At 43.3% G+C, this 12,930-nt stretch overlaps 9 non-coding genes across 9 annotated transcripts; all 9 read left to right on the top strand.

The window, feature by feature from the left end:
- The first annotated feature begins 764 nt into the window (after nucleotides 1-764).
- On the top strand, nucleotides 765-883 carry LOC116951751 (5S ribosomal RNA). Its single transcript, XR_004404320.1, has one exon. It is a non-coding gene; the product is annotated as a 5S ribosomal RNA (ribosomal RNA).
- A 1,336-nt stretch (nucleotides 884-2,219) lies between these two features.
- LOC142930837 (5S ribosomal RNA) lies at nucleotides 2,220-2,338 on the top strand. The gene has a single exon (XR_012946810.1). It is a non-coding gene; the product is annotated as a 5S ribosomal RNA (ribosomal RNA).
- Nucleotides 2,339-3,664: 1,326 nt separating this feature from the next.
- On the top strand, nucleotides 3,665-3,783 carry LOC116951775 (5S ribosomal RNA). The gene has a single exon (XR_004404344.1). It is a non-coding gene; the product is annotated as a 5S ribosomal RNA (ribosomal RNA).
- A 1,328-nt stretch (nucleotides 3,784-5,111) lies between these two features.
- On the top strand, nucleotides 5,112-5,230 carry LOC116951748 (5S ribosomal RNA). The gene has a single exon (XR_004404317.1). It is a non-coding gene; the product is annotated as a 5S ribosomal RNA (ribosomal RNA).
- Nucleotides 5,231-6,510: 1,280 nt separating this feature from the next.
- On the top strand, nucleotides 6,511-6,629 carry LOC116951713 (5S ribosomal RNA). The gene has a single exon (XR_004404286.2). It is a non-coding gene; the product is annotated as a 5S ribosomal RNA (ribosomal RNA).
- Nucleotides 6,630-7,956: 1,327 nt separating this feature from the next.
- LOC116951746 (5S ribosomal RNA) lies at nucleotides 7,957-8,075 on the top strand. Its single transcript, XR_004404315.2, has one exon. It is a non-coding gene; the product is annotated as a 5S ribosomal RNA (ribosomal RNA).
- A 1,330-nt stretch (nucleotides 8,076-9,405) lies between these two features.
- On the top strand, nucleotides 9,406-9,524 carry LOC116951774 (5S ribosomal RNA). Its single transcript, XR_004404343.2, has one exon. It is a non-coding gene; the product is annotated as a 5S ribosomal RNA (ribosomal RNA).
- A 1,329-nt stretch (nucleotides 9,525-10,853) lies between these two features.
- LOC116951745 (5S ribosomal RNA) lies at nucleotides 10,854-10,972 on the top strand. Its single transcript, XR_004404314.1, has one exon. It is a non-coding gene; the product is annotated as a 5S ribosomal RNA (ribosomal RNA).
- A 1,333-nt stretch (nucleotides 10,973-12,305) lies between these two features.
- Nucleotides 12,306-12,424, top strand: LOC116951721 (5S ribosomal RNA). The gene has a single exon (XR_012946818.1). It is a non-coding gene; the product is annotated as a 5S ribosomal RNA (ribosomal RNA).
- The last annotated feature ends 506 nt before the right edge of the window (nucleotides 12,425-12,930 follow it).

Here is a 12,930-nt window from a genome sequence, read left to right as displayed (position 1 = left end):
AAATTGACACTGACACTGTACGGCAAAAAGGGGGCAAACAAAAAATATTTAATTCCTAGACTTGGAAATAATTAAGCCACGACTAAAATATTAAAAGTGTGTGTTTAACTTGTTTTTGGGTATTTGGCTGCTAGAAACTTCCACAACCACTTTGTTGAGCTGTCGTTTGTGGCCAGGACGTTTCTGAAGACGCGCTACATAGCTCAGTAGGCCTTACTTGGTAAAATAGAAATAGTAACGTTCTGCGCAGATTTCACTCTATCTTGAAGAGAGAGAATGACTCAGGTTCAGGGTAGATTGTGTGATGGCACCTGAAATGGTGATGTTTAGGGAGGCTTCATCCAGCAGTGAATTGACCATGGCTGATGATGATAATGACGATTTTTTTTTATGATGGCTCGTTTTGTGCATTCTTTGGGAGAGAAAGCTGGGACCATCAACCCACTTGCACTGGAGAACAATTTTAATTTCTGGGGGATTGAAACCCGCATTCCAACCGTGGGTCTCCGACCGCCATTATGAACCCTCACCCCCTCCCAAGAAATAAAGCAGTTCACCAGAGATAAAAAAAAAAGAATTCAAGAAACCTCTATTACTAAATTTTACAGGTCCCATTGTTTCCTATTTCATTTGCTTAAAACAATGATCAGTAATGAGAAGAATCGGAACCCCAATACCAATGATGAGGTCCTAGTGCCGGATTTAGGAATCTGGGTATTCTACAACAACTAAAGATGAATCCACTAAATCTTCACTAAGCTTTCGCCTACGACCATATCACCCTGAATACGCCCGATCTCGTCCGATCTCGGAAGCTAAGCAGGGTCGAGCCTGGTTAGTACTTGGATGGGAGACCGCCTGGGAATACCAGGTGTTGTAGGCTTTTGTTGCCGGCTTTTGCCTCTTTCCGTCGGCAGGGGGAGCGCTGTCTTCCCCGCGTGTCGCTCACGCACAGCGGGGCTGGCGGGTTCTCATCTCTAGGGGGCACCGCTAACTCGGCCTGAACAATCAGAAGGTAACTCAAAAACTAAATTTCTATTTTTACCATGTGAGGCCCACTGAGCTATATTGCTCTTTTTCAGAAATAACCTGGCCAGAAATTGTAGCTCAACGAAGTGGCTTATTATCATGTGGACATTTCTACCAGAAAGAAGCTCATTTCCCATCAAACCCTTTTAGCTAAGTTGCTCTTTTGCAAGGGCGACTCGTCCGGAAGACATCGCAGTAATCCAGAATTAAAAAAAAAAGATTAATTAAAATGATGTAAAATGACATTCACACTTAAAGTTTAGTTATTTCATTCACAGAGTCACTTTTGATGATGACAAAGGTGGCAACATGGAGATATTTTTCTACCTACGCGACTTTACCGAAAGAACCAAAGAGTATGAAGAAACTCGGTGGTTCCAAACACTTTGCGGCAGCTACCTTAAATGCGTTGATCCAAATTGACACTGACACTGTACGCCAAAAAGGGGGCAAACAAAAAATGTTTAATTCCTAGACTTGGAAATAATTAGAATTAAGCCACGACTAAAATATTAAAAGTGTGTGTTTAACTTGTTTTTGGGTATTTGGCTGCTAGAAACTTCCACAACCACTTTGTTGAGCTGTCGTTTGTGGCCAGGACGTTTCTGAAGACGCGCTACATAGCTCAGTGGGCCTTACTTGGTAAAATAGAAATAGTAACGTTCTGCGCAGATTTCACTCTATCTTGAAGAGAGAGAATGACTCAGGTTCAGGGTAGATTGTGTGATGGCAGGATCACCTGAAATGGTAATGTTTAGGGGGGCTTCATCCAGCAGTGGATTGACCATGGCTGATGATGATAATGACGATTTTTTTCACGATGGCTTGTTTTGTGCATTCTTTGGGAGAGAAAGCTGGGACCATCAACCCACTTGCACTGGAGAACACTTTTAATTTCTGGGGGGATTGAAACCCGGATTCCAACCGTGGGTCTCCGACCGCCATTATGAACGCTCACCCCCTCCCAAGAAATAAACCAGTTCACCAGAGATAAAAAAAAAAATTCAAGAAACCTCCATTACTAAATTTTGCAGCTCCCATTGTTTCCTATTTCATTTGATTAAAACAATGATCAGTAATGAGAAGAATCGGAACCCCAATACCAATGATGAGGTCCTAGTGCCGGATTTAGGAATCTGGGTATTCTACAACAACTAAAGATGAATGTACTAAATCTTCAATAAGCAGTCGCCTACGACCATATCACCCTGAATACGCCCAATCTCGTCCGATCTCGGAAGCTAAGCAGGGTCGAGCCTGGTTAGTACTTGGATGGGAGACCGCCTGGGAATACCAGGTGTTGTAGGCTTTTGTTGCCGGCTTTTGCCTCTTTCCGTCGGCAGGGGGAGCGCTGTCTTCCCCGCGTGTCGCTCACGCACAGCGGGGCTGGCGGGTTCTCGTCTATAGGGGGCACCGCTAACTCGGCCTGAACAATCAGAAGGTAACTCAAAAACTAAATGAATATTTTTACCATGTGAGGCCCACTGAGCTATATTGCTCTTTTCCAGAAATAACCTGGCCAGAAATTGTAGCTCAACGAAGTGGCTTATTATCATGTGGACATTTATAGCAGAAAGAAGTTCATTTCCCATCAAGCCCTTTGAGCTAAGTTGCTCTTTTGCAAGGGCGACTCGTCCGGAAGACATCGCAGTAATCCAGAATAAAAAAAAAGATTAAGTAAAAATGATGTAACATGACATTCACACTTAAACTTTAGTTATTTTATTCACAGAGTCACTTTTGATGATGACAAAGGTGGCAACATGGAGATATTTTTCTAACTACGCGACTTTACCGAAAGAACCAAAGAGTATGAAGAAACTCAGTGGTTCCAAACACTTTGCGGCAGCTACCTTAAATGCGTTGATCCAAATTAACACTGACACTGTACGGCAAAAAGGGGGCAAACAAAAAATATTTAATTCCTAGACTTGGAAATAATTAGAATTAAGCCACGACTAAAATATAAAAAGTGTGTGTTTAACTTGTTTTGGGTATTTGGCTGCTAGAAACTTCCACAACCACTTTGCTGAGCTGTCGTTTGTGGCCAGGACGTTTCTGAAGACGCGCTACATAGCTCAGTGGGCCTTACTTGGTAAAATAGAAATAGTAACGTTCTGTGCAGATTTCACTCTATCTTGAAGAGAGAGAATGACTCAGGTTCAGGGTAGATTGTGTGATGGCACCTGAAATGGTGATGTTTAGGGGGGCTTCATCCAGCAGTGGATTGACCATGGCTGATGATGATAATGACGATTTTTTTTTTATGATGGCTCGTTTTGTGCATTCTTTGGGAGAGAAAGCTGGGACCATCAACCCACTTGCACTGGAGAACACTTTTAATTTCTGGGGGATTGAAACCCGGATTCCAACCGTGGGTCTCCGACCGCCATTATGAACCCTCACCCCCTCCCAAGAAATAAAGCAGTTCACCAGAGATTAAAAAAATTCAAGAAACCTCCATTACTAAATTTTACAGGTCCCATTGGTTCCTATTTCATTTGCTTAAAACAATGATCAGTAATGAGAAGAATCGGAACCCCAATACCAATGATGAGGTCCTAGTGTCGGATTTAGGAATCTGGGTATTCTATAACAACTACAGGTGAATCTACTAAATCTTCACTAAGCTTTCGCCTACGACCATATCACCCTGAATACGCCCGATCTCGTCCGATCTCGGACGCTAAGCAGGGTCGAGCCTGGTTAGTACTTGGATGGGAGACCCCCTGGGAATACCAGGTGTTGTAGGCTTTTGTTGCCGGCTTTTGCCTCTTTCCGTCGGCAGGGGGAGCGCTGTCTTCCCCGCGTGTCGCTCACGCACAGCGGGGCTGACGGGTTCTCGTCTCTAGGGGGCACCGCTAACTCGGCCTGAACAATCAGAAGGTAACTCAAAAACTAAATTTATATTTTTACCATGTGAGGTCCACTGAGCTATATTGCTCTTTTTCAGAAATAACCTGGTCAGAAATTGTAGCTCAACGAAGTGGCTTATTATCATGTGGACATTTCTAGCAGAAAGAAGCTCATTTCCCATCAAGCCCTTTGAGCTAAGTTGCTCTTTTGCAAGGGCGACTCGTCCGGAAGACATCACAGTAATCCAGAATAAAAAAAAAGATTAAGTAAAAATGATGTAAAATGACATTCACACTTAAACTTTAGTTATTTTATTCACAGAGTCACTTTTGATGATGACAAAGGTGGCAACATGGAGATATTTTTCTACCTACGCGACTTTACCGAAGGAACCAAAGAGTATGAAGAAACTCGGTGGTTCCAAACACTTTGCGGCAGCTACCTTAAATGCGTTGATCCAAATTGACACTGACACTGTACGGCAAAAAGGGGGCAAACAAAAAATATTTAATTCCTAGACTTGGAAATAATTAGAATTAAGCCACGACAAAAATATTAAAAGTGTGTGTTTAACTTGTTTTTGGGTATTTGGCTGCTAGAAACTTCCACAACCACTTTGTTGAGCTGTCGTTTGTGGCCAGGACGTTTCGGAAGATGCGCTACATAGCTCACTGGGCCTTACTTGGTAAAATAGAAATAGTAACGTTCTGCTTAGATTTCACTATATCTTGAAGAGAGAGAATGACTCAGGTTCAGGGTAGATTGTGTGATGGCACCTGAAATGGTGATGTTTAGGGAGGCTTCATCCAGCAGTGGATTGACCATGGCTGATGATGATAATGACGATTTTTTTTTACGATGGCTCGTTTTGTGCATTCTTTGGGAGAGAAAGCTGGGACCATCAACCCACTTGCACTGGAGAACACTTTTAATTTCTGGGGGATTGAAACCCGGATTCCAACCGTGGGTCTCCGACCGCCATTATGAACCGTCACCCCCTCCCAAGAAATAAACCAGTTCACCAGAGATAAAAAAAAAATTCAAGAAACCTCCATTACTAAATTTTGCAGCTCCCATTGTTTCCTATTTCATTTGATTAAAACAATGATCAGTAATGAGAAGAATCGGAACCCCAATACCAATGATGAGGTCCTAGTGCCGGATTTAGGAATCTGGGTATTCTACCACAACTAAAGATGAATCTACTAAATCTTCACTAAGCATTTGCCTACGACCATATCACCCTGAATACGCCCGATCTCGTCCGATCTCGGAAGCTAAGCAGGGTCGAGCCTGGTTAGTACTTGGATGGGAGACCGCCTGGGAATACCAGGTGTTGTAGGCTTTTGTTGCCGGCTTTTGCCTCTTTCCGTCGGCAGGGGGAGCGCTGTCTTCCCCGCGTGTCGCTCACGCACAGCGTTGCTGGCGGGTTCTCATCTCTAGGGGGCACCGCTAACTCGGCCTGAACAATCAGAAGGTAACTCAAAAACTAAATTTCTATTTTTACCATGTGAGGCCCACTGAGCTATATTGCTCTTTTTCAGAAATAACCTGGCCAGAAATTGTAGCTCAACGAAGTGGCTTATTATCATGTGGACATTTCTAGCAGAAAGAAGCTCATTTCCCATCAAGCCCTTTGAGCTAAGTTGCTCTTTTGCAAGGGCGACTCGTCCGGAAGACATCGCAGTAATCCAGAATAAAAAAAAAGATTAAGTTAAAATGATGTAAAATGACATTCACACTTAAACTTTAGTTATTTTATTCACAGAGTCACTTTTGATGATGACAAAGGTGGCAACATGGAGATATTTTCCTACCTACGCGACTTTACCGAAGGAACCAAAGAGTATGAAGAAACTCGGTGGTTCCAAACACTTTGCGGCAGCTACCTTAAATGCGTTGATCCAAATTGACACTGACACTGTACGGCAAAAAGGGGGCAAACAAAAAATGTTTAATTCCTAGAATTGGAAATAATTAAGCCACGACTAAAATATTAAAAGTGTGTGTTTAACTTGTTTTTGGGTATTTGGCTGCTAGAAAATTCCACAACCACTTTGTTGAGCTGTCGTTTGTGGCCAGGACGTTTCTGAAGACGCGCTACATAGCTCAGTGGGCCTTACTTGGTAAAATAGAAATAGTAACGTTCAGTGTAGATTGTGTGATGGCAGGATCACCTGAAATGGTGATGTTTCGGGGGGCTTCATCCAGCAGTGGATTGACCATGGCTGATGATGATAATGACGATTTTTTTCACGATGGCTCGTTTTGTGCATTCTTTGGGAGAGAAAGCTGGGACCATCAACCCACTTGCACTGGAGAACACTTTTAATTTCTGGGGGATTGAAACCCGGATTCCAACCGTGGGTCTCCGACCGCCATTATGAACCCTCACCCCCTCCCAAGAAATAAACCAGTTTACCAGAGATAAAAAAAAATTCAAGAAACCTCTATTACTAAATTTTACAGCTCCCATTGTTTCCTATTTCATTTGATTAAAACAATGATCAGTAATGAGAAGAATCGGAACCCCAATACCAATGATGAGGTCCTAGTGCCGGATTAAGGAATCTGGGTATTCCACCACAACTAAAGATGAATCTACTAAATCTTCACTAAGTTCTCGCCTACGACCATATCACCCTGAATACGCCCGATCTCGTCCGATCTCGGAAGCTAAGCAGAGTCGAGCCTGGTTAGTACTTGGATGGGAGACCGCCTGGGAATACCAGGTGTTGTAGGCTTTTTGTTGCCGGCTTTTGCCTCTTTCCGTCGGCAGGGGGAGCGCTGTCTTCCCCGCGTGTCGCTCACGCACAGCGGGGCTGGCGGGTTCTCGTCTCTAGGGGGCACCGCTAACTCGGCCTGAACAATCAGAAGGTAACTCAAAAACTAAATTTATATTTTTACCATGTGAGGCCCACTGAGCTATATTGCTCTTTTTCAGAAATAACCTGGCCAGAAATTGTAGCTCAACGAAGTGGCTTATTATCATGTGGACATTTCTAGCAGAAAGAAGTTAATTTCCCATCAAGCCCTTTGAGCCAAGTTGCTCTTTTGCAAGGGCGACTCGTCCGGAAGACATCGCAGTAATCCAGAATAAAAAAAAAATTAAGTTAAAATGATGTAAAATGACATTCACACTTAAACTTTAGTTATTTTATTCACAGAGTCACTTTTGATGATGACAAAGGTGGCAACATGGAGATATTTTTCTACCTACGCGACTTTACCGAAGGAACCAAAGAGTATGAAGAAACTCGGTGGTTCCAAACACTTTGCGGCAGCTACCTTAAATGCATTGATCCAAATTGACACTGACACTGTACGGCAAAAAGGGGGCAAACAAAAAATATTTAATTCCTAGACTTGGAAATAATTAGAATTAAGCCACGACTAAAATATTAAAAGTGTGTGTTTAACTTGTTTTGGGTATTTGGCTGCTAGAAACTTCCACAACCACTTTGTTGAGCTGTCGTTTGTGGCCAGGACGTTTCTGAAGACGCGCTACATAGCTCAGTGGGCCTTACTTGGTAAAATAGAAATAGTAACGTTCTGCGCAGATTTCACTCTATCTTGAAGAGAGAGAATGACTCAGGTTCAGGGTAGATTGTGTGATGGGACCTGAAATGGTGATGTTTAGGGAGGCTTCATCCCGCAGTGGATTGACCATGGCTGATGATGATAATGACGTTTTTTTTTACGATGGCTTGTTTTGTGCATTCTTTAGGAGAGAAAGCTGGGACCATCAACCCACTTGCACTGGAGAACACTTTTAATTTCTGGGGGATTGAAACCCGGATTCCAACCGTGGGTCTCCGACCGCCATTATGAACCCTCACCCCCTCCCAAGAAATAAAGCAGTTCACCAGAGATTAAAAAAAGAATTCAAGAAACCTCCATTACTAAATTTTACAGGTCCCATTGTTTCCTATTTCATTTGCTTAAAACAATTATCAGTAATGAGAAGAATCGGAACCCCAATACCAATGATGAGGTCCTAGTGCCGGATTTAGGAATCTGGGTATTCTACCACAACGAAAGATGAATCCACTAAATCTTCACTAAGCTTTCGCCTACGACCATATCACCCTGAATACGCCCGATCTCGTCTGATCTCGGAAGCTAAGCAGGGTCGAGCCTGGTTAGTACTTGGATGGGAGACCGCCTGGGAATACCAGGTGTTGTAGGCTTTTGTTGCCGGCTTTTGCCTCTTTCCGTCGGCAGGGGGAGCGCTGTCTTCCCCGCGTGTCGCTCACGCACAGCGGGGCTAGCGGGTTCTCGTCTATAGGGGGCACCGCTAACTCGGCCTGAACAATCAGAAGGTAACTCAAAAACTAAATTTATATTTTTACCATGTGAAGCCCACTGAGCTATATCGCTCTTTTTCAGAAATAACCTGGCCAGAAATTGTAGCTCAACGAAGTGGCTTATTATCACGTGGACATTTCTAGCAGAAAGAAGCTCTTTTCCCATCAGGCCCTTTGAGCTAAGTTGCTCTTTTGCAAGGGCGACTCGTCCGGAAGACATCGCAGTAATCCAGAATAAAAAAAAAGATTAAGTAAAAATGATGTAAAATGACATTCACACTTAAACTTTAGTTATTTTATTCACAGAGTCACTTTTGATGATGACAAAGGTGGCAACATGGAGATATTTTTCTACCTACGCAACTTTACCGAAAGAACCAAAGCGTATGCAGAAACTGGGTGGTTCCAAACACTTTGCGGCAGCTACCTTAAATGCGTTGATCCAAATTGACACTGACACTGTACGGCAAAAAGGGGGCAAACAAAAAATATTTAATTCCTAGACTTGGAAATAATTAGAATTAAGCCACGACTAAAATATTAAAAGTGTGTGTTTAACTTGTTTTTGGGTATTTGGCTGCTAGAAACTTCCACAACCACTTTGTTGAGCTGTCGTTTGTGGCCAGGACGTTTCTGAAGACGCGCTACATAGCTCAGTGGGCCTTACTTGGTAAAATAGAAATAGTAAACTCCTGCGCAGATTTCACTCTATCTTGAAGAGAGAGAATGACTCAGGTTCAGGGTAGATTGTGTGATGGCACCTGAAATGGTGATGTTTAGGGAGGCATCATCCAGCAGTGGATTGACCATGGCTGATGATGATAATGACGATTTTTTTTTCACGATGGCTCGTTTTGTGCATTCTTTGGGAGAGAAAGCTGCGACCATCAACCCACTTGCACTGGAGAACACTTTACATTTCTGGGGGATTGAAACCCGGATTCCAACCGTGGGTCTCTGACCGCCATTATGAACCCTTACCCCCTCCCAAGAAATAAACCAGTTCACCAGAGATAAAAAAACTATTTCAAGAAACCTCTATTACTACATTTTACAGGTCCCATTGTTTCCTATTTCATTTGATTAAAACAATGATCAGTAATGAGAAGAATCGGAACCCCAATACCAATGATGAGGTCCTAGTGCCGGATTTAGGAATCTGGGTATTCTACCACAACGAAAGATGAACGTACTAAATCTTCACTAAGCTTTCGCCTATGACCATATCACCCTGAATACGCCCGATCTCGTCCGATCTCGGACGCTAAGCAGGGTCGAGCCTGGTTAGTACTTGGATGGGAGACCCCCTGGGAATACCAGGTGTTGTAGGCTTTTGTTGCCGGCATTTTGCCTCTTTCCGTCGGCAGGGGGAGCGCTGTCTTCCCCGCGTGTCGCTCACGCACAGCGGGGCTGGCGGGTTCTCGTCTCTAGGGGGCACCGCTACCTCGGCCTGAACAATCAGAAGGTAACTCAAAAACTAAATTTATATTTTTACCATGTGAGGCCCACTGAGCTATATTGCTCTTTTTCAGAAATAACCTGGCCAGAAATTGTAGCTCAACGAAGTGGCTCATTATCATGTGGACATTTTTAGCAGAAAGAAGCTCATTTCCCATCAAGCCCTTTGAGCTAAGTTGCTCTTTTGCAAGGGCGACTCGTCCGGAAGACATCGCAGCAATCCAGAATAAAAAAAAAAGATTAAGTAAAAATTATGTAAAATGACATTCACACTTAAACTTTAGTTATTTTATTCACAGAGTCACTTTTGATGATGACAAAGGTGGCAACATGGAGATATTTTTCTACCTACGCGACTTTACCGAAGGAACCAAAGAGTATGAAGAAACTCGGTGGTTCCAAACACTTTGCGGCAGCTACCTTAAATGCATTGATCCAAATTGACACTGACACTGTACGGCAAAAAGGGGGCAAACAAAAAATATTTAATTCCTAGACTTGGAAATAATTAGAATTAAGCCACGACTAAAATATTAAAAGTGTGTGTTTAACTTGTTTTGGGTATTTGGCTGCTAGAAACTTCCACAACCACTTTGTTGAGCTGTCGTTTGTGGCCAGGACGTTTCTGAAGACGCGCTACATAGCTCAGTGGGCCTTACTTGGTAAAATAGAAATAGTAACGTTCTGCGCAGATTTCACTCTATCTTGAAGAGAGAGAATGACTCAGGTTCAGGGTAGATTGTGTGATGGGACCTGAAATGGTGATGTTTAGGGAGGCTTCATCCCGCAGTGGATTGACCATGGCTGATGATGATAATGACGATTTTTTTTACGATGGCTTGTTTTGTGCATTCTTTAGGAGAGAAAGCTGGGACCATCAACCCACTTGCACTGGAGAACACTTTTAATTTCTGGGGGATTGAAACCCGGATTCCAACCGTGGGTCTCCGACCGCCATTATGAACCCTCACCCCCTCCCAAGAAATAAAGCAGTTCACCAGAGATTAAAAAAAGAATTCAAGAAACCTCCATTACTAAATTTTACAGGTCCCATTGTTTCCTATTTCATTTGCTTAAAACAATTATCAGTAATGAGAAGAATCGGAACCCCAATACCAATGATGAGGTCCTAGTGCCGGATTTAGGAATCTGGGTATTCTACCATAACGAAAGATGAATCCACTAAATCTTCACTAAGCTTTCGCCTACGACCATATCACCCTGAATACGCCCGATCTCGTCCGATCTCGGAAGCTAAGCAGGGTCGAGCCTGGTTAGTACTTGGATGGGAGACCGCCTGGGAATACCAGGTGTTGTAGGCTTTTGTTGCCGGCTTTTGCCTCTTTCCGTCGGCAGGGGGAGCGCTGTCTTCCCCGCGTGTCGCTCACGCACAGCGGGGCTAGCGGGTTCTCGTCTCTAGGGGGCACCGCTAACTCGGCCTGAACAATCAGAAGGTAACTCAAAAACTAAATTTATATTTTTACCATGTGAGGCCCACTGAGCTATATCGCTCTTTTTCAGAAATAACCTGGCCAGAAATTGTAGCTCAACGAAGTGGCTTATTATCACGTGGACATTTCTAGCAGAAAGAAGCTCTTTTCCCATCAGGCCCTTTGAGCTAAGTTGCTCTTTTGCAAGGGCGACTCGTCCGGAAGACATCGCAGTAATCCAGAATAAAAAAAAGATTAAGTAAAAATGATGTAAAATGACATTCACACTTAAACTTTAGTTATTTTATTCACAGAGTCACTTTTGATGATGACAAAGGTGGCAACATGGAGATATTTTTCTACCTACGCAACTTTACCGAAAGAACCAAAGAGTATGCAGAAACTGGGTGGTTCCAAACACTTTGCGGCAGCTACCTTAAATGCGTTGATCCAAATTGACACTGACACTGTACGGCAAAAAGGGGGCAAACAAAAAATATTTAATTCCTAGACTTGGAAATAATTAGAATTAAGCCACGACTAAAATATTAAAAGTGTGTGTTTAACTTGTTTTTGGGTATTTGGCTGCTAGAAACTTCCACAACCACTTTGTTGAGCTGTCGTTTGTGGCCAGGACGTGTCTGAAGACGCGCTACATAGCTCAGTGGGCCTTACTTGGTAAAATAGAAATAGTAAACTCCTGCGCAGATTTCACTCTATCTTGAAGAGAGAGAATGACTCAGGTTCAGGGTAGATTGTGTGATCGCAGGATCACCTGAAATGGTGATGTTTAGGGGGGCTTCATCCAGCAGTGGATTGACCATGGCTGATGATGATAATGACGATTTTTTTTACGATGGCTTGTTTTGTGCATTCTTTGGGAGAGAAAGCTGGGACCATCAACCCACTTGCACTGGAGAACACTTTACATTTCTGGGGGATTGAAACCCGGATTCCAACCGTGGGTCTCCGACCGCCATTATGAACCCTCACCCCCTCCCAAGAAATAAACCAGTTCACCAGAGATAAAAAAAAGAATTCAAGAAACCTCCATTACTAAATTTTACAGGTCCCATTGTTTCCTATTTGATTTGCTTAAAACAATGATCAGTAATGAGAAGAATCGGAACCCCAATACCAATGATGAGGTCCTAGTGCCGGATTTAGGAATCTGGGTATTCTACCACAACTAAAGACGAATCTACTAAATCTTCACTAAGCTTTCGCCTACGACCATATCACCCTGAATACGCCCGATCTCGTCCGATCTCGGAAGCTAAGCAGGGTCGAGCCTGGTTAGTACTTGGATGGGAGACCGCCTGGGAATACCAGGTGTTGTAGGCTTTTGTTGCCGGCTTTTGCCTCTTTCCGTCGGCAGGGGGAGCGCTGTCTTCCCCGCGTGTCGCTCACGCACAGCGGGGCTGGCGGGTTCTCGTCTCTAGGGGGCACCGCTGCCTCGACTGAAGAATCTGAAAGGTAACTCGAAAACTATTTTTATTTTACCAGGAAAGGTCCACTGAGCTACATAGCTCTTTTTCAGAAGCGACATGGCCACAAATGATAGCTCAACGAAGTAGCTTATTATCATGTGGACATTTCTAGCAGCCATTTATTATTCTTGTGTCTTTTGGTAAAGTCACGTAGATAGGTTCAAAGAAAATAAAAAAAAAATTACATTATTTGATCCTATCTACGTGACTTTACCAAAAGACCCAAGAATATGAATTCCTGCAGTCACGAAAGCTCTAAGTCCAGATTCAGCCAATTATTCAAAAGAAGCTCATTTCCCATCGTGTAAAGCCCCTTGAGCTAAGTTGCTCTTTTGCAAGGGCGACTCAGCCGGCAGACAT

This window comes from Petromyzon marinus, chromosome 43 (genome assembly GCF_048934315.1).
Source record: "Petromyzon marinus isolate PM22_M1 ecotype Great Lakes invasive population chromosome 43, UKy_Petmar_22M1.pri1.0, whole genome shotgun sequence".
Lineage (NCBI taxonomy): Eukaryota > Metazoa > Chordata > Hyperoartia > Petromyzontiformes > Petromyzontidae > Petromyzon > Petromyzon marinus.
The sequence above is the reverse complement of the archived record's forward strand: the minus strand, read 5'-3'. Positions and strand labels throughout refer to the sequence as shown.